The sequence below is a fragment of the Armigeres subalbatus genome, chromosome 3 (genome assembly GCF_024139115.2).
Source record: "Armigeres subalbatus isolate Guangzhou_Male chromosome 3, GZ_Asu_2, whole genome shotgun sequence".
Lineage (NCBI taxonomy): Eukaryota > Metazoa > Arthropoda > Insecta > Diptera > Culicidae > Armigeres > Armigeres subalbatus.
The window spans coordinates 151,233,178-151,251,708 of NC_085141.1; positions in this window are offsets into that span (position 1 = coordinate 151,233,178).

Sequence of the window (18,531 nt, forward strand, 5' to 3'; positions counted from 1 at the left end):
ACGGCGAGGATCAGGGGTCCAGCGACGCCAGCGGAAATGTGTCCTGACAAGCCGAAGATCATCGTTGAAGGTCTCTTCCCGCAGCATGATTCTACGATGTGGCCGCCTACACTGTACGCAGATGAAGACGGAGTAACCATTGCAGGTATGCAAGTCTCCAACGACGAGCTGTCATCAGTGGCTGCGATACTGGCGTTTCCAGATTTGTTCAGGATGGTGCTGCAGAAATGGTAACTTTCCGGATAGGTGGAAGATCCAGAAACTAGTGCTGCTGCCGAAACCAGGGAAACCGCCGGGGAATCCAGCATCGTATAGGCCCATATGCCTGCTGGATACACTGGGGAAGCTTCTGGAAAGGATTATCCTTCATCGGCTGACGCAGTTCACTGAGGGCGAGACCGACTTATCGGAAAAGCAGTTCGGATTCCGAAAAGGCAGATCGACGGTGGATGCAATCAAGACGGTCATTGAAGTTTCAGAGAGAGCGGCCAAGAAGAAGAGGCGCGGTAATCGATTGTAGTAAGCGCTGTAGTAACGATTGACGTTAAAAACGATTTGACCAGTGCCAGCTGGGAGGCCATCGCCGTAGCGCTGCACGGTATGCGGGTTCCTGACTACTTGTGTAGAATCCTTGAAAGTTACTTCCAGAACCGGATCCTGGTATACGAAACGAATTCGGGGCAGAAGTCGATTAGGCTTGCGGCAGGTGTTCCGCAAGGTTCCATAGTAGGACCAACGCTGAGTAACATTATGTACAACGGAGTTCTAAAACTGAAGTTGCCCAAAGGCGTGAAGATCTTCGGATTCGCGGACGATGTCGTCCTTACAATAACCGGAGAGTCATTGGAAGAAGTAGAAATGCTGGTGGCGGAAACGACCGACGCAGTTGAAAACTGGATGAACGGAGTCAAGCTGCAGCCAGCCACAAAACAGAAGTGATGCTGGGTAGCAACTGCCGAGAGATCCAGCGGATCCAGATTACCGCAGCAGGGCACAACATACCGTCCGTGCGGGCTTTGAGGCATCTAGGAGTGATGATCGACGACCGGTTGAATTTCAACACCCATGTGGACTATTCCTGCGAAAAGGCGGCTAAGATGGTCAGTGCGTTTGCAAGGATCATGCCGAACGTGGGTGGTCCTAAAAGCAGCAGTAGACGTCTTCTGGCAGCAGTATCATCCTCGATGCTGAGGTACGGAGCTCCAGCCTGGGGAGCTGCGCTGCAGACGAAATATAACCGCAGAAAGTTGAATAGCGTGTTTCGCCTAATGGCCGTTCGAGTCGCGAGTGCGTACCGAACCATTTCCTGGGAGGCAGTTTGCGTTATCGCAGGGATGATTCCAATCTGCATAACCCTAGCAGAGGATATCGATTGTTACCAACGGAGAGATACCAGAAATGTGAGGAAGATGGTAAAACTGGACTCTATGGTGAAGTGGCAGCAGGAGTGGGACTATGCAGATAATGGAAGATGGACCTACGAGCTCATCCCCAATGTATCGACGTGGGTGTATAGGGAACATGGAGAGGTGAACTTTTACCTCACACAGTTCCTGTCCGGACATGGCTGTTTCCGCCACTATCTGCATCGGTGTGGCCACGCGTCATCGCCATTCTGCCCGGCGTGTATCAACATAGAGGAGACTCCAGAACACGTGGTATTCGATTGCCCAAGGTTTGCGAAAGTATGTAGAGGAATGCTTGCCCTACGGACGGACAACATCGCAGAGCGAATGTGTCGCGATGAAGGTACGTGGAATGCGGTAACCAGAGTCGTGACGCAAATACTGTCAGAGCTGCAGCGTCGATAGAGAAGGGACCAGCAAGTAAGCGTCGGTTTGGAGGGAAATCCAGCACAGTGAGCAGTGTTTGGTCTCGGGTCGTCGGAGCGCCAGCGAACCGGAAGTCTTCTGCCAACCGAAATCGTCGGACCGACCTCGACACTCGAACCTCAAACCTGCTGAAGAAAGAAGAAAGAAGAAGAAAGTGCTTCGGGTATGTAGGGCACCGCCAGTGCAGACGTCATCCTCCACCAGAACTGTCGGACCACCTCTACAATCCGAAGACGAAGTCGGCGCAATGCGCGAAAGCGTCCCCTGCGATGGCCGCCGGGAGTCGGGGCACTATGTAACCTGTGGTTTCTTTTTTTGTATTTGCTGGCTCCACCACAAGTAATATTTTCCCTCCACCAAGCTGTACATCTCACCTTTCAATCGGTAATGGGTGTCACCTTGCCGATGAGAAAAGTGAATACCACTTTGTCACTCACACCACCGACACGAATGTGTTTACAGCGGTTTGAGTGCAAGGAAAAAACCAGAGTGTATGTAATTAAGAGTGGCGACACTGTCAGAATTGGAACAAAATTCATCTGTCATTCCCATACAAAATCGTGTTCCAAACGAGCAGGAGACCTGTCAAATGCGGCACATGTCGCCACTCTTATTTAGATACACTCTGGAAAAAACATTAAAACTTACCAAACGTTAAATGCTTGCCCACAGGGACCGCCAGTTGGAAGGGTTGCCAAACTGAATAGGAACCATTAGGGTTCGGTTATTGTCCAGTTGGTCGGATTCTAGATAAAATGGCTTAGCGGTTTATTCGTTTCTTGATTTCACCAAGAATAGAAGTGCGCGACGGAATAATTCGTAAAGTTAACTGTAACAAAAAGTTGTATATTAAAGTAGTGAAAGTGACTAGTTGATTTATCTAGATCGAGAGGTGCACGAAGTAGAAGAAGTTGCCCTAAAAGTAAGAATCCGCAGTGCGGTTAATAGTGAAACAGTAGTGTTCTTTGTATAATTTACTGTACTTATTGTGTGTAGATCCATTGTATAAGCACAGACAAACAGACATAACACTCGTCAAACTTCCATCGTTCACTGATTTACTGGTCAATTCAAATAATCATTAGTTGGCCAATCGATCACTCGTGGCGCGCACATCGGATTTGCTCGAGTTTGACGTTTGCTCACTATCGCCATCTGGTTCGTGATTTGCTCAACTAACTGAAATCAACAGATGTCGTTAGTGTTTGAACGACGATGAATTTGATGAGTAAATGTTCAATGTGTTATGTCTGTTTGTCTGTGGTATAAGTGTAACAAGCATCTCGAGAAACAAAGAAACAATTGTAGAATCATTCAGAAGAACAAGAAAAAAAGGTAAATTATTATTTATACTTGCGGTTGTGGAGTTAAGATAATACCAGTGACGTCACCAGGGAACTAATGCTAGGGGTAGGTCCAGCAAGTGGGCCTTTTTTGCTTTTCTTGAATAGCAGAGCCAGTGCAAGGTAGCACGGTGGTGCAGAAGGCCGATTCCCAGTGGTTCCCGAAATAGTTACAGTCCGGCATCAACTCGTTTGTCGAGCAGGGCTTTTGGTGAATACCAGCGTAATCGGTGGCCATTATTTGGAGTCAGGGATCGCCCCGCATTCCCGACGAAATCGTCAAGCCATCTGACTTCTTTCGGCCATCGCCATCGTCGCCGGAGACGCGAAGTTAAGCATGTCATCGCCACGCCATCGCACACCTATCGGCCATCGCCATCGTCGCGGAAGACGCGTTTGCAAACCACGCCATCGCACACCTATCGGCCATCGCCATCGTCGCCGAAGACGCGTTTGCAAACCACGCCATCGCTCACCTTTCTGCCACCACCACCGTCACCGAAGACGCTATCGCGAGCAAGCACGTCACCGTTCGAGCACTAGAACAGCCATTGCCAAGCGGCAGTCGAGCATCACAATCGCCACCACACCACCATCTATCGCTAACATCGCATGTACCGAGATTGCACCCGTGTCAACGTCCAGAATCTCGAGTGACCATCTCTGTTGTTCATCTGAGTTCAACCACCGACATCGCCAAGTGGCGGTGCCGGCGGTTAGCTTTCAGCAGTCATCGTTGGTCAAGTCCAACGCAACGTCGATCATCGCACGCTCATCAAAAACCGGTGGCGAACGGTGGTTCTCAACTACCATCAGACGGCCCGCGACGAACCGCACGGTATGACCTCCGTCGATGCATCGTGGCACTGAGAGAATATCATCCGGACTGAGAGAGAATGTCAAGAAAAAACCGCAAGTACCCTACCCCTGAATGACGTCACTATGAAATCTTTAAATAAATTTGCATGCTAAGATGAAGTACGGTGTCGAGTACATTAATTGAGAACTAGGCCTTGATTGATTAGTCTTTTTCACTAGATTTTGTAATTTCACCTCGTTTTCGGGCTCACAAAGAAGCCGCCAGTCCTCGCTTGTTGGGATCCAGAGTGAATACATTGCTTGATCAGCTTTTGAGCATATTGAATACGACCCAGTTTGCCGATCGTTCCACCATAGCACGCCGGTGGGCACGTGTCGTGATACACACGTGCGTGTATAACTCCTGCTGCAGATAAGTTCGGTTGTGGGTGTGTAGTGGCAAGAGAAGGTAAACGACCCTGTTTTTGTCTCCCCATCCTAGGTTCAGTGTAGCTATCGGGTAACAACCATCAGTGCTGAAGTTTCCTTCACCGGGACTGGTGGACCACCCTCGACGCCTGGGGCAGTCAGGAGGATTCGAGTGAGGAAGTTTGCGGCACGACCGCCGAGGGATCGAGACAACGTGGCAGTGAATCTCAGCAAGCCAGTCGGTGAACTAGCCTAAGCTAGGGGTCGGAATTTTAGAAGAAGTGCATGAGCACAGCCCCCCCCCCCCCCACGAAGTAGTCGCAGCATCCGGTGGTCCCGGGGGGGATCGAGGCAAGGAGGATAAGGGACCCGTTTATCCGGGAGGCACATTTTTAGCAAGTCGGGAGGAGCCCATCCCTGTTCGCCTTCGAGCATAGTGGTGTGTCTGTCTTTAACGGAGCCTGTGGGGTACCTGGCCACCCTCCACAGTAATTGTCCCATACCGCGTCATGCTGGGCTCTGGCGTGGTGGACCTCTTTTCCCGAGCAACTCGTGGGACCAAAATGGAAAACCAAGGCAATTCTTCAACTAGTGGTAGTAGTGTAGGCGACAACCCCTTCGCAAGAGGTGGGTTGTTCAGGTCTCCGCCTAGGAGGCCAGAGGCAATAGTCGGCAGCTCAGCGCGCAGCGCCAGCGTGGGTCACTTAACCTTCCTCTCGGCTAAAAAAACGCCGGTAGAGGTTATTGACGGCCCATGGCTTGTGGAGGCGATGAACCGCAAACGCGATGGGCTTTCGGCCTTCGAGGGGATGAGCTCCCTGGGGGCCGCCCCAAAACGCGGAGGGTTACTACCCCGAACAAGGGTAGTGGGGCTGGGAAGCCGAACCCCGGCCAGGTACCTCCAAAACCGGGGGAGGAAGGACCTGGAAAGGTCCGTCCACCCAGGAAAGACGGTGGTAAGGGGTTACGGCAGGCTGAGAGCTCTCAGCCACCCCAGACCAGGGAAATAGAGGGGGATGACGCCTCCTGGACCCTGGTCAAGAATAAGAGGAAACCGAAGACGTCAAGGGCCGAAATGAAGGCCCAGGCGAATGAGGGTAGCAGAAAGTCTAGGGTAGGCGCCAATCGCTCCAGGGGCGATGCCCTAGTCATCAAAACGGACGAGGCTAAGTACTCGGACGTCTTGAAGGCGATGAGGAGTGACGTCAAGTTCGGTGAACTCGGTGCCGACGTACGTCGAATAAGACGTACCCGGACGGGCGAGATGATCCTCGAGCTAAAGCGGGACGGCCAAGTGTAAACCCGTGAAATCGGTGGAGTCGAGGTCTACCCAGACTGAGGCCCAAGGATTCGCGGACTCGGGCAAGGTCGAATCGACCGAAGGCGTGCCAGCGAAGACGGTGGTGCCAAAGTCTACCCAGACTGAGGCTCAAGTATTTGCGGGTACGTTGGGGGTGACTGCTCCAACGGAGCAGACACAAAAACAGGAGACAGTCTCAGGGGATGATCTCCCTGGGGGCCGCTCCAAAACGCGGAGGGTTACTACCCCGAACAAGGGTAGTGGGGCTGGGAAGCTGAACCCCGGTCAGGTACCTCCAAAACCGGGGGAGGAAGGACCTGGAAAGGTCCGTCCACTCAGGAAAGACGGTGATAAGGGGTTACGGCAGGCTGAATGTTCTCAGCCGCACCAGACCAGGGAAATAGAGGGGGATGACGCCTCCTGGACCCTGGTCAAGAACAAGAGGAAACCGAAGACGTCAAGGGCCGAAAACAAGGCCCAGGCGAATGAGGGTAGCAGGAAGTCTAGGGTAGACGCCAATCGCTCCAGGGGCGATGCCCTAGTCATCACGGCGGACGAGGCTAAGTACTCGGATGTTTTGAAGGCGATGAGGAGTGACGTCAAGCTCGGTGAACTCGGCGCCGACGTACGTCGAATAAGACGTACCCGGATGGGCGAGATGATACTCGAGCTGAAGCGGGGCGTCTCGCAAAAGGGCGCCGCCTACAAGAAGTTGACGGAGGAAGTCCTAGACGAGACCTTCAAGGTGAGAGCACTCACGACGGAGGTGAATCCAAGGGTTAAAGACCTGGACGAGATCACAGAAGTCGAAGAGCTCGTCACAGCACTACGGCGACAGTGTGAAGTGGAGACACCCACCGCAGCCGTTCGGCTACGGAAAGGTTCGGCAGGGACGCAGGTAGCATTGGTTCGGCTATCTGCAGCGGAGGCCTCCAAGGTAGTCAAGTTAGGGAGCGTCAAGGTGGGATGGTCGGTATGCCCTGTGCGCATATACGAGCAACCCGAAGTTTGCTTCAAGTGCCTGGAACCGGGGTACAAGCAATGGGACTGCAAAGGCCCTGACAGAAGCAATCTCTGCCGACGCTGCGGATTGGAGGGACATAAGGCACAATGCTGCACGAACCCTCCCAATTGTTTGATTTGTTCCAGCAAAGCTGTGAACAGCAAGCACCCCATGGGGGGTTCGATGTGCCCGGCGTTTAAGCGTGCTGCAAAATCCAAATGCAGGTAACGCAGCTGGCTTGCTCGGACTCGCCCGAGTGTTTGGTGTGCGCATGTTTAGAGGAAACGGCGGAACACGTGTTGTTCGTGTGCTCACGTTTTCGCGCAATGCGTGACCACATGCTTGCCACATGTGGTCTGGACACTACCCCGGACAACCTAGTTCGGAGGATGTGTAAAGATGAAGTTGGCTGGAACGCCGTTTTATCGGCTATCGCCCAAATCGTCTCGGAGCTACACAGAAGGTGGCGCGTGGACTCAAGGATGGCTAGTTCAGGCGCAAATAAGAGGTGGTCCAAGGGATCGGAGTCGGCTTCATGGGTCATACCGGTGGTCATGCTCTGTGGTCGAACTCGATCCTTTTATCGAACAAGTGGCCGCGCGAAGAACAACATGGTATCGTCGCTTTCGCGGCATCGGTCAACCGGGCGGGTTCCGAGCCCGAGGACGGAAAGCGGTCCTCGTCAAGGCTGGGGCAGGCGTAGGCCTCGCGTCGGCAAGTCCCTCTGTGTGCTGGCGAATAGGCCCTATCGCAGAAAGGTCAATTTGGGGTGCACGCGGCATCATCATTCTTGATACCAGTCGTGCAGAGGAATCAGGCGCGAAGTCGACCCTTCCACCTTCCGAGGACATAGGGCGTGGTAAGGCCACCTGGAAAGCCGGCAACGCGCTGGCACGATACCATGGTGTTCTTCTAGAAAAGCGAGTTACGATGTTCGGTGCTGCAAGGACACGCAGCTAACCTCGAGGGTGCGTTGTGCACTGGCCCCCCTTTGAAGCATTACTTTCTGGTTGTACCGAAGGGACTATGGGCTTGGCGGCAATGGAAACGGTTTAGCGGGTCGGGTATGTAGTCCTGTCTCCCTCGGTGATCCCTAACCCCGCACTTCCTGGTCAACCCAGGATGTCTGTTGAGCAGATTCCCCCTCCATTGTTTAGGAAGAAAAAACACACACACACACACACACACACACACACACACACACACACACAGCAGGGGGCAGCAGGGACTTTGTCCAAGGGCTTGACGACCCCTCCCCATGGCCACTGCGAGTTAGACCGGGACCATCGTCCCTAACCCCTAATCCCAAGGCGTCAAGCGACCCGTGCCGAGGGGATGCATGGCCAGGGGGGTGAAATAATAAGCTAGACCTTTAACGGAGCCTGTGGGGTACCTGGGCACCCTCCACAGTAATTGTCCCTTACCGCGTCATGCTGGGCTCTGGCGTGGTGGACCTCTTTTCCTGAGCAACTCGTGGGACCAAAATGGAAAACCAAGTCAATTCTTCAATTAGTGGTAGTAGTGTAGGCGACAACCCCTTCGCAAGAGGTGGGTTGTTCAGGTCTCCGCCTAGGAGGCCAGAGGCAATAGTCGGCAGCTCAGTGCGCAGCGCCAGCGTGGGTCACTCAACCTTCCTCTCGGCTATAAAAACGCCGGTAGGGGTTATTGACGGCCCATGGCTTGTGGAGGCGATGAACCGCAAACGCGATGGGCTTTCGGCCTTCGAGGTGGCGACGGAACATCTGGACGCCATCATCGACTTTGCGTCATCGAAGCATAATATCAGCAAGGACCTCAAGAGGAGCTTGCAGAAACTTCGAAAGTCGATGCTGGACGCCAAGCTGGAGAGGGCGGTCGGGACGGCCAAGTGTAAACCCGTGAAATCGGTGGAGTCGAGGTCTACCCAGACTGAGGCCCAAGGATTCGCGGACTCGGGCAAGGTCGAGTCGACCGAAGGCGTGCCAGCGAAGACGGTGGTGCCAAAGTCTACCCAGACTGAGGCTCAAGTATTTGCGGGTACGTCGGGGGTGACTGCTCCAACGGAGCAGACACAAAAACAAGGGAGACAGTCTCCAGGGGATGAGCTCCCTGGGGGCCGCTCCAAAACGCGGAGGGTTACTACCCCGAACAAGGGTAGTGGGGATGGGAAGCTGAACCCCGGTCAGGTACCTCCAAAACCGGGGGAGGAAGGACCTGGAAAGGTCCGTCCACTCAGGAAAGACGGTGATAAGGGGTTACGGCAGGCTGCAAGTTCTCAGCCGCACCAGACCAGGGAAATAGAGGGGGGTGACGCCTCCTGGACCCTGGTCAAGAACAAGAGGAAACCGAAGACGTCAAGGGCCGAAAAGAAGGCCCAGGCGAATGAGGGTAGCAAGAAGTCTAGGGTAGGCGCCAATCGCTCCAGGGGCGATGCCCTAGTCATCACGGCGGACGAGGCTAAGTACTCGGATGTTTTGAAGGCGATGAGGAGTGACGTCAAGCTCGGTGAACTCGGCGCCGACGTACGTCGAATAAGACGTACCCGGATGGGCGAGATGATACTCGAGCTGAAGCGGGGCGTCTCGCAAAAGGGCGCCGCCTACAAGAAGTTGGCGGAGGAGGTCCTAGGCGAGACGGTCAAGGTGAGGGCACTCACGACGGAGGTGAATCTAAGGGTTAAAGACCTGGACGAGATCACTGAAGTCGAAATGCTCGTCACGGCACTGCGGCGACAGTGTGAAGTGGAGACGACCACCGCAGTCGTTCGGCTACGGAAAGGTCCGGCAAGGTGGGATGGTCGGTATGCCCTGTGCGCATATACGAGCAACTCGAAGTTTGCTTCAAATGCCTGGAACCGGGGCACAAGCAATGGGACTGCAAAGGCCCTGACAGAAGCTATCTCTGCCGACGCTGCGGATTGGAGGGACATAAGGCACAATGCTGCACGAACCCTCCCAATTGTTTGATTTGTTCCAGAAAAGCTGTGAACAGCAAGCACCCCATGGGGGGTTCGATGTGCCCGGCGTTTAAGCGTGCTGCAAAATCAAAGTGCAGGTAACGCAGCTGGCTTGCTCGGCCTCGCCGAGTGTTTGGTGTGCGCAGGTTTAGAGGAAACGGCGGAACACGTGTTGTTCGTGTGCTCATGTTTTCGCGCAATGCGTGACCACATGCTTGCCACATGTGGTCTGGACACTACCGGACAACCTAGTTCGGAGGATGTGTCAAGATGAAGTAGGCTGGAACGCCGTTTTATCGGCTATCGCCCAAATCGTCTCGGAGCTACACAGAAGGTGGCGCGTGGACTCAAGGATGGCTAGTTCAGGCGCAAATAAGAGGTGGTCATGCTCTGTGGTCGAACTCGATCCTTTTATCGAACAAGTGGCCGTGCGAAGAACAACATGGTATCGTCGCTTTCGCGGCGTCAGTCAACCAGGCGGGTTCCGAGCCCGAGGACGGAAAGGGTCCTCGTCAAGACTGGGGCAGGCGTAGGCCTCGCGTCGGCAAGTCCCTCTGTGTGCTGGCGAATAGGCCCTATCGCAGAAAGGTCAATTTGGGGTGCACGCGGCATCATCATTCTTGATATCAGTCGTGCAGAGGGAATCAGGCGCGAAGTCGACCCTTCCCACCTTCCGAGGACATAGGGCGTGGTAAGGCCACCTGGAAAGCCGGCAACGCGATGGCACGATACCATGGTGTTCTTCTAGAAAAGCGAGTTACGATGTTCGGTGCTGCAAGGACACGCAGCTAACCTCGAGGGTGCGTTGTGCACTGGCCCCCATTTGAAGCATTACTTTCTGGTTGTACCGAAGGGACTATGGGCTTGGCGGCAATGGAAACGGTTTAGCGGGTCGGGAATGTAGTCCTGTCTCCCTCGGTGATCCCTAACCCCGCACTTCCTGGTCAACCCAGGATGTCTGTTGAGCAGATTCCCCTCCATTGTTTAGGAAGAAAAAAAAACACACACACACAGGGGGATGACGCCTCCTGGACCCTGGTCAAGAACAAGAGGAAACCGAAGACGTCAAGGGCCGAAAAGAAGGCCCAGGCGAATGAGGGTAGCAAGAAGTCTAGGGAAGGCGCCAATCGCTCCAGGGGCGATGCCCTAGTCATCAAAACGGACAAGGCTAAGTACTCGGACGTCTTGAAGCCCAGCCAACAAATTGGTTCACATAACTAACTTTCAGTTCTGTTTAATGTACTCTTATATGATGCAATTTGATTGTATAAAATGCATAGATTCCTTCTATGTGAACAAAAGTGGAGGCCATATACGTACAAATCAGTGTTATGGCATAACAAGATATACGACGTATTCCGATTTCAATTTAATCAATATACAATCATGTTGGTTTTTATCAGAGATCGCATATGTTCAGTTATAAAGTTGCATAATTGGACTGTTACAACTTTAAATCTAGAATAGTAAAAAACAATTCAAACATACATCATAATACATTATATTATCATAAAAAAAAATATTGTATTTGCAACAAAAATATTTCTTAGGTCGAAACGTAATCATTATGTGACATGCTGTTAGTTGATTATTAGTTAATGTATATATTTATGTTATAAATTTAGCCTCCAGCTTCCAGTTTCGATCCTTTGACCTTCTAGTTCATAGTCCAGAAGCTACCTGGTTCCTACATGTGTACGCAGTTGTTAAGCAATAATTTACACCTAATGATAATATTGCGTCTGCGAATACAATCTGGAAAAGACATTCCATTACATCTTATTCAACATTGTCGACAATGATTGCATAAACCAGTATATGCGATTTAATTGAACACATATATAATTTCATATTGACGTGTATTATATCATCATAATATTATCATCTCTAAGAGGAGAAATACAACGTTGTCAATATAACAAAATTGCCCTCAAAGTTTGTTTTCCCTAAAATCGTGTTTATTGTATTTCTTAAGTGTTCTATAGATCGCAGTGATGTTGTGAATTTATTGTTGAGAACAAAATATGGAATAAAACGACTAATAGTACTCTCTTTCTGGTTGCTAAATTTCTATCCATTTAGTGAGTACTTAAAAACAACACCAGGCTGTTTACTATGCCTAATGACAAATAACAGTAAGTATTTATTAAGAATCTACCTTTGAAGGTTTAGTTATACATAGCTAGTACAGATGTACGAAAAAACACAGTTCATGGAGAATGGGTGCAAAAAGGTTCCCTTAGAATTCTAGCCAATAGTACAGAAATAACTGAATGATCATTTTCATGTAGTTCTATTTCACAGACATTGACTGGGTGATTACCGATTGTTTAATGTTGAGGAATGTATTTGTATAAAACAACTACCGCTTTTGATATTTGTCTTCGAATTGTATTTAATGACAATGACAAATGTGTTCTTTTTAATATTCTTGAAAAAGAATAATTTATTGAACATTCAAGGATCAACAGAGTTGTTGTAATTATATTTGAAATCATTATAACAGAGGACTTTACAATCAAATCTTAACGACATTGTAACTTCAGATGCACATATATGCAATTTTTCAAATATTTGCGATATATGATTCCGTTTTGAGTTTAAATTTACATATTTACAACTTATGACATAGATTGTAATTAGATTGTACATTTGCATTATATGTAACCTTTCTACAATTTTTCACAACTTCTGCTGGATCTATATATGATTACGATCTGATCTGTGAATATATATAATTTAATTTGTACATTCTTATACGATTGCTGGTTTGCTGGGAGGCGATGAGGGGTGACGTCAAGCTCGGTGAACTCGGCGCTGACGTACGTCGAACAAGACGTACCCGGATGGGCGAGATGATACTCGAGCTAAAGCGGGGCGTCTCGCAAAAGGGCGCCGCCTACAAGAAGTTGGCGGAGGAAGTCCTAGGCGAGACGGTCAATGTGAGGGCACTCGCGACGGAGGTGAATCTAAGGGTTAAAGACCTGGACGAGATCACCGAAGTCGAAGAGCTCGTCACGGCACTGCGGCGACAGGGCGAAGTGGAGGCGTCCACCGCAGCCGTTCGGCTACGGAAAGGTTCGGCAGGGACACAGGTAGCATTGGTTCGGGGTATATATATGAGCAACCCGAAGTTTGCTTCAAGTGCCTGGAACCGGGGCACAAGTAATGGGACTGCAAAGGCCCTGACAGAAGCAAGCTCTGTCGACGCTGCGGATTGGAGGGACATAAGGCACAATGCTGCACGAACCCTCCCAACTGTTTGATCTGTTCCAGCAAAGCTGCGAACAGCAAGCACCCCATGGGGGGTTCGAAGTGCCCGGCGTTTAAGCGTGCTGCAAAATCACAGTGCAGGTAACGCAGCTAAACCTGAACCACTGTGATGCAGCCCAGCAACTGCTGTGTCAGACAGTTGCTGAATGGGGGACGGATATCGCCAACTTACCGGGTACCCGCCAGGAACGGTAATTGGGTAACCGATGGGTCAAAAATGGCGGCGATATGGACAACGGGGGAAATTCTCAGTCCAAGAATTGGTGTCTTCGACACACGAGGGCTTCGTCATTGCCAAAGCCAACGGAGTCTTCTTCTGCAGCTGCTATGCGCCTCCTTGATGGTCGATCGAGCAGTTCGGTCGTATGCTAGATTGTTTGACGGCTAATTTAATGGGACGTAGGCCAGTGGTGATAGCAGGGGACTTCAATGCTTGGGCCGTGGAATGGGGAAGCCGTTCCACGAATCAACTGGCCATGTTGGATGTGGGCTTGGCTAATGTCGGTACCAAAAGTACCTACAGCTGGAACGGTGCCGAGTCGATTATCGACGTTACGTTCTGGAGCCCTGGCCAAACGAGTAGTTCGAACTGGAGGGTAGATGATGGCTACACTCACAGCGACCACCTGGCGGTTCGCTACAGTATCGACTATACGACCAGCATTCAGCGGACGGAAGAAAGGGCGAGGCCTAGCCTTCGTATGTGGAAGACATCATACTTCGACGACGAGGTGTTTAAGGAAGCGCTCCGCCGCGAGCACAATACTCTCGGTCTGAGAGGCGAGCAGCTGGTAACAGTACTCTCGCGTGCATGCGATGCCACCATGCCTAGGAAAGTCCACCCTAGGAATGGGAGACCACCGGCTTACTGGTGGACTCAAGCAATTGCGAACCTGCGCCGCGCCTGCCTACGGGCAAGGAGGCGGATGCAGCGAGCACGCACAGAAGAGGAGCGTGTTGGACGACGGGTGGCGTTCGTGGCTGCTAGAGCCGCCCTGAAGACTGAGATTAGATCAAGCAAAAAAGCCTGCTTCGAGGGCCTGTGTCAAAGTGCCAACGCGAATCCATGGGGTGACGCCTATATGGTCGTAATGGCCAAGACACGTGGGGCGATGGCCCCTACAGAGCGGTCTCCAGAGATGCTGGAGAGGATCATCGCGGGGCTCTTCCCACGTCACGACCCAAGTCCCTGGCCTCCCTTTGTGGAGCTGCCACGGGCCAGGGTGGCCGACGAGGGAAGAGTAACTGTGGCGGAACTTGCGGGGATTGCACAGTCCCTTAGTGTAGGCAAGGCGCCAGGACCGGATGGTATTCCGAACCTGGCCATCAAAGCGGCCATTGCCGAGGCTCCCGAGATGTTCAGATCTGTTATGCAGAGATGCCTGGACGAGGGAGTCTTCCCTGAAGCATGGAAAAGGCAGAGCTTGGTCCTATTGCCAAAAGCGGGAAAACCACCGGGGGATCCGTCGGCATATAGTAAGTAGTCGGTAAGACGCGCGGCTACAAAGCAAGACCATGCTGAGGGTGGCTGGGTTCGATTCCCGGTGCCGGTCTAGGCAATTTTCGGATTGGAAATTGTCTCGACTTCCTTGGGCATAAAAGTATCATCGTGTTAGCTTCATGATATACGAATGCAAAAATGGTAAACTGGCTTAGAAACCTCGCAGTTAATAACTGTGGAAGTGCTCAATGAACACTAAGCTGCGAGGCGGCTCTGTCCCAGTGTGGGGATGTACTGCCAATAAGAAGAAGAAGAAGAAGACCTGTACAAGATTCTCGGAAGCTACTTCCAGAATCGAGTACTGGTATACGACACGGAGGCGGGTCGGAAGTGCGTTGACATAACCTCAGGGGTTCCGCAAGGTTCCATACTGGGTCGGTGTTATGGAACGTCATGTACGACGGTGTCTTGAGGTTGAAGTTCCCGGTGGGCGTGGCAATCGTCGGCTTCGCTGACGATATTACGCTGGAGGTCTACGGCGAATCGATCGAAGAGGTGGAATTGACTGCAGCCCACTCGATCGCAATTGTGGAGGAGTGGATGAGTTCCAGGAAGTTAGAACTGGCTCACCACAAGACTGAGGTGGTGGTTGTTAACAACCGAAAGTCGGAGCAACAAGCGGTGATAAGGGCAGAACGCTCCATCAAACTCTTGGGGGTAATGATCGACGATAAGCTCACCTTTGGTAGCCACGTCAATTACGCCTGCAAGCGTGCCTCCACAGCTATAGCGGCATTGTCCCGGATGATGTCCAATAGCTCTGCGGTTTATGCCAGCAAGCGCAAGCTTCTGGCTAGCGTTGCTCTGTCCATACTGAGGTATAGGGGGCCAGCTTGGGGCACGGCCCTGCGTATTAACTGCTACAGAACGAAGTTAGAAAGTACGTATAGGCTCATGTGCCTAAGAGTTGCGAGCGCGTACCGTACCGTGTCGCACGATGCACTTTGCGTTATCACCGGTATGATGCCTATTGACATCTCAGACAACCACACATCGCATAAGAATGCACGATCAAAATCGTTTACCGATCCAAGTTTCATCAGATTCGCATTGTTGTGCAAAGCTCATCAGTTTATTTATAAATTTTCCCGCAGGCCATGGTTGCTTCAGACAGTACCTACACCGGTTCGGACACTCGGCCTCGCCCGACGACGGGCTTGGCGGCAATGGAAACGGTTTAGCTGGTCGGGGATGCAGTCCTGCCTCCCTCATTGGAGGTGGCCCCTAACCCAGCACTTCCTGGTCAACCCAGGATGTCTGTTGAGCACATTCCCCCTCCATTGTTTAGGAAGAAAAAAAAACACACACACACACACACACACACACACACAGGGGCAGCAGGGACTATGTCCAAGGGCATGACGACCCCTCCCCACGGCCTCTGCGAGTTAGGGAGCCTGCCTAGGACGTGGTGGGGTTTGACAGTGGGCTCCGTTAAACCTCTATAAAAAGCTGCATGAGTCCGTAAGCAGGCTTTACCAAACACCCAACCAAAGATTGCAACATTTTATTGCAATCTCGCATTAACTTCGCGCACAATTTGCCATAATTTGCGACATATGCACAGATTGTATTAAGTAAACGGCAGGCCCTTGCATTAGGTTTCCGGTCACGAGAAAATAAGAACTGGTTATGTGTTAGTGTCTACATTGAATCTAATTTTACACTCCTCCATCGGGGAGTGAAATGCGGTATACTTCGACAACTTCAGCAACCTTACAAAAAAATTCGGTCAAAGATGGGTATTGAACTCGGACCCTCCACACTTAACACATCTAGACTGACGCTCTAACCATCTGAGCTATTTACCAGATGAGGAACGACGCGACCAAAGGAAATCATAATCCACGTTTCATGCTATACGGATGTGACAAGTGGAAGGGTAACAGGGATAGCAATGAGTGATACGAGTGGAATAGGCACCATGCGTATATGTTTCCTTTTCCGTTATCAAGTTAAATGGAATCAGGAAGTGTGGGTTAAAGTTATATTACTGCACACGATTCATATACTTGTTCTAGGAGGAGCCAACGAGATTCGTTTGGATGTATTGATCGAAACCAAATAAACCGACTTAATGAAATGAGCTGCATTAACAAGTATGACATTCTCTGATCGGTTTGAATGCGAGATTTGATATAAAATGCTTAATACAAAGAATGTCACACAGAATTGTCCCAAAGCACACAAGCTCAGCAGGAGTGCCAACCGGCACATCAGGATTGATACCAGTAAGATCCTGATTACGGTATACTGGTCAACGGCAAACGTCATCGGATGAATCTTGATTTATGGATAGGATTAGGTGTCTATGAGCTGACGGTCGAGCTATTCTGTTTCCTGAGTAAAAACGAGTGACATCTTTTTGAAATGGCAAGCAGGCTAATAGTTCGACTGCCTCCGTCCCGATAAACAACCTGGCAGGCCTCCGGTAACGCTCAAAATCTGCCACCAATATCGGTGGGTAGTAGGTTCAGATGTAGAATTCCTGATTTACGCCGATCCGGCTCTGAACACGGTGCTATAAGGCACTGGAGTCAACCCTTGCATGGACCTCACTGTTTACATAGGGACCCATGGGATTACAACAGGCGACTACCTACAGCAGGTGGAGATAACGGCCCGGAGGGGGGACCCTTTTATCATGAATAAAATTCCAGAAAGCAACGAAGGAGCAAGTGGGGCGAACCCGTTCGCCAAGAGCGGGCTGACGAGGTCTCCGCCTCAGCAAACCCAAGAAGAAGAAGAAGAACAGCATCGAGAGGTACTACAGCGAAAAACCACTAGAGTGAGCAGCCAAGACCATAAAAGCGAGCATCAGCAGATAAAGGAGCAGAAGCAACAACGCGACAAATCGCAACAGAAGTTGCCCACGAGCCACGGGTGGAACATAGCCCAACAACAGCCGAAGGTTCTTATCGCAAAGAAATGGGCAGAAGAGCTCCACGAGTTCGTCGATAAGAAACACAACGTGCACAAGGACATCAAGGAGCTCGTGTTAAAGATCCGAAAAGCCCTCGGGTCAGCAATGACAGATTGGAATAATCTGACGCAGAGAGCAGAAAATGCCGAAAGCGAACTGGCTACAGCCAAAAACGCCCTTTTATCAGCGGTGCCATTACAGGAAACACCTGGATTGGTCCCTGGGGGACTTGGCAATAACGGAGAAAGGAAGCTGGGCGGCCGGAAGACACACCGGTCTCTGTGCCTAAGAGGAACAGATCCTCGCCAGGAGACGAGCGACCAGGAGGCTCCAAAAAACAAAGGGAGGCTCTACGCAAACAAATGGTTGCCGCACAGCCGGACCAAGACCAAGTGACGGCACCCCCAGGCAGGTGGTCCAAAAAAGACGAAAAAGAGCCGCAGCAAAATAGATGAACGGCAAAAAATCACCAAAAGAAGTGTGAAGAAGAAGGGCGAAGCACTGGTGGTGAAGACTAGCGAGGAAGGGTATTTGGAGGTCCTGCGAACAATAAGGACAGCTCCGGAATTGAAGGACTTTGGCGCAGATGTACAGAGAATCAGGCACACACGGGCGGGTGACATGATCTTTGAGCTGAAAAAGGACTCCAAGAATAAGAGCTCATCATATAAGGAGCTAACGGAGAAGGTGGTGAGCGATAAGGCACAGGTGAGAGCTATGACGCCTGAAGCGTGCCTCCAATGTGTGGACCTGGACGAAATTACCACGGCGGACGAGGTAACTACCGCAATGAAGGAGCAACTCGAGTTGGGCGATGTTGACATAACAATCCGACTAAAAAGGGACGGCACGCAGATCGCTGCTGTAAAGCTTCCGGCAGATGCTGCTGACAAAGCACTGTGAATCGGCAGAATAAAAGTCGGTTGGTCGGTGTGTTCGTTGATCCTCTCTCAGCAACCAGAGGTGTGCTTCAGGTGCCAAGAGTTTGGCCACCTGGCACGGAACTGCAAGGGCCCTGATAGGTCAAAACTTTGTAGAAGATGCGGTGAAGAATGTCATAAGGCACAAAGCTGCAAAAAGCCACCGAAATGCCAGATCTGTAGAAGCGATGGGCGCAGAGACCATGTTACTGGTGGTCAAAAATGTCCAGCGTTCAAACAGGCGATGTCAAGTAAATTACAGTGGAGGTAATAC